The following is a 2500-nucleotide window of genomic DNA, read 5'->3' as shown; positions in this document are numbered from 1 at the left end:
CTACAATATTCTAAATGTATCTTTTTTATTATTTTTCAAACCATCTCATCAAATCTATGTTTATTACTTTTAAGAATAATCCAATATTTATGTTTCAATGCTAAGTTATTATTTTGTCTGTAATTACTGTATTTAATATAGGTCTGTCTTTGATATTTGGCCATAGATAACTAATCATCATCATCACCATAATCTTCAATGTTATCCCTACCCTCTCCACATCTTACTCCTCTGCTCCCCGCATCCTCCTCATTCTCCTCTTTCTCCTTTTTGTCATCCTTGTTTATCATTGTTTGCGTCGCTATCAGCTGCGTTAGGTTTGGCCTCCTCCTCCTCCTCATCATCATCATCATTATTGTCATCGTTGACATCATCATCATCATCATCATCATAATCAACATTATTGTCATCATTGACATCATGATTGACAATCAATGCTGGTGTGTTTACATCCCCGTAACTTAGTGGTTCGGCAAAAGAGACCGATAGAATAAGTACTAGGCTTACAAAGAATAAGTCCTGGGGTCGATTTCTCCGACTAAACGTGGTGCTCCAGCATGGCCACAGTGAAATGACTGAAACAAGTAAAAGAGTATCCAAATACCAATCTCAAAATCGTCCCTGCCCTCAATGGAGCAGTTTTCTGATTATGTTCTCTACTCTCGTGTCAATTTCAATTTCTCCAACATATTTCTCAAACCTGATTCTTGGTGCTCTCAATGCTCCTACAACTACTGGAATGACAGTTATTCTCTTAATTTCCCTCATTCATGCAATTTTGTCATTTAGTAGCTTGTATTTTTCAGTCTTTCCCAGCTCTTTGTCACTAACTCATGTGTCTCCAAGTATGGCAATATCTATGATCTTGGTTTCTTTCTTCCTAGTTGATTTCAAGAGAATTAGTACTTAGAACGCAAAGCCAGATAAATGTTGCTTAACACTTTGTCCAACGTGCTAACAATTGTGCCACCTCACTGCTTTAAACACCAATATTATAATGGTGCTGAATTTTGGCACAAGACCAGCTAGATCGGGAGAGGAGTAAGTCGATTACATCACCCCCAGAGCTAAACTGGTACTTATATTATCGACCTCGAATGGATGAAAGCAAAGTTGACCATGGCAGAATTTGAACTCAGATTGTAAAGACACAAAATGCTTCTAAGCATTTTACCCAGCATGCTAATGATTCTGCCAGGTCACTAATTTGAACGCCAGTAAAATAATTCCTTCTACCAAAAGCATGAGGCCTGAAATTTTTGGGGGAAGGAGCTAGTTGATTGCATTGACCCCAGTGTTTCACTGGTACTTCATTTATTCACCCTGAAAGGATGAAAGGCAAAGTTGCCCTCGGCGGAATTTGAATTCAGAATGTAAAGAGAGAAGAAATGCTGTAAAGCATTTTGCCCAGAATGCTAACAATTCTGCCAGCTCAGTTGTACGACCTTTGACTGGGAACTGCAAGATTTTGTGTTCAAGCCTTATTTGATATAGATCCTATATTAGGTGCACACATGGCTGTGTGGTTAAGAAACTCACTTTGCAACCACAAGATTTTGTGTTCACTCCCACCGAACAGTACCTTGAGCAAATGGCTTCTTCGGCAGCTCCAGGCCAACCAATGTCTTGGTAGATGAAAACTGTGTGGAAGCCTATCTATATAACTATATGTCTGTATTTGCATTTGTGCGAATCACTACATGACAACTGGTATTGTTTTATTTACATCCTCGTAACTTTGTGGCTCAGCAGAAGAGACCAATAAAATATGTACTACACTTAAAAATTAAGTATTAGGGTTGATTTATTTAACTAATCCCTTCAAACCGGTGCCCCAGCCTGGCCTCAGTCAACAACGGAAATAAGCAAAAGAAATGAGAGTAAAGAAGTTATTTAAAAAAAATATATTTTAAACAGAAGTAGTTTATTTCAATAGAAATATGGTAACAAGAGGATGGGCAAAATTTCTATTATGTTTGTCGAAGGTCACAGAATAAGGGGAATAAGTTAATGAGCTGTCAAAATATTTATAGAAGTAGGTTTGTTGACATTGAATAGTTACATTAATATGTAATAAGAAAGTTATTATAGGTGAAAGGTTACTGAATATCATTAGAGGAAAAAAAAAAATCATGTATGTTTAGTTATATACAATAATGTTGATAAATCTGATCAGATGGAATGGGGTGCTGATGATGATGATGATGATGAAGATGATGGTGGTGGTGATGATGATGGTGTGTGTGTGGGGGGGTGTAAAAGCAAATGATGCAATTATATTAAATTAAATTAAATTTGAGGCAAATAGGGTATATACAAAACATTTCAATTTTGCAATAAGAAACATAAATGGAAAGGCTGAATATCTAGCAACCTATCTATCTCCTTCTCTCTCTCTCTCTCTCTCTCTATATATATATATATATATATATTGTTAATGGGTATATATGCATGTTCCAACCATTATTACTTTTCCATCAGTAGCATATCCAACCCATCA

At 36.4% G+C, this 2500-nt stretch overlaps 1 protein-coding gene across 3 annotated transcripts in view; it reads left to right on the top strand.

The window, feature by feature from the left end:
- Window positions 1-2500, top strand: part of LOC115219535 (protocadherin gamma-A11-like) — a 137866-nt gene that overhangs the window by 56859 nt on the left and 78507 nt on the right. The gene's annotated exons all lie outside the window — the stretch shown is intronic.

This window comes from Octopus sinensis, linkage group LG14 (assembly GCF_006345805.1).
Source record: "Octopus sinensis linkage group LG14, ASM634580v1, whole genome shotgun sequence".
NCBI classification, from domain to species: domain Eukaryota; kingdom Metazoa; phylum Mollusca; class Cephalopoda; order Octopoda; family Octopodidae; genus Octopus; species Octopus sinensis.
This window is presented reverse-complemented; position numbering and strand designations above follow the sequence as displayed.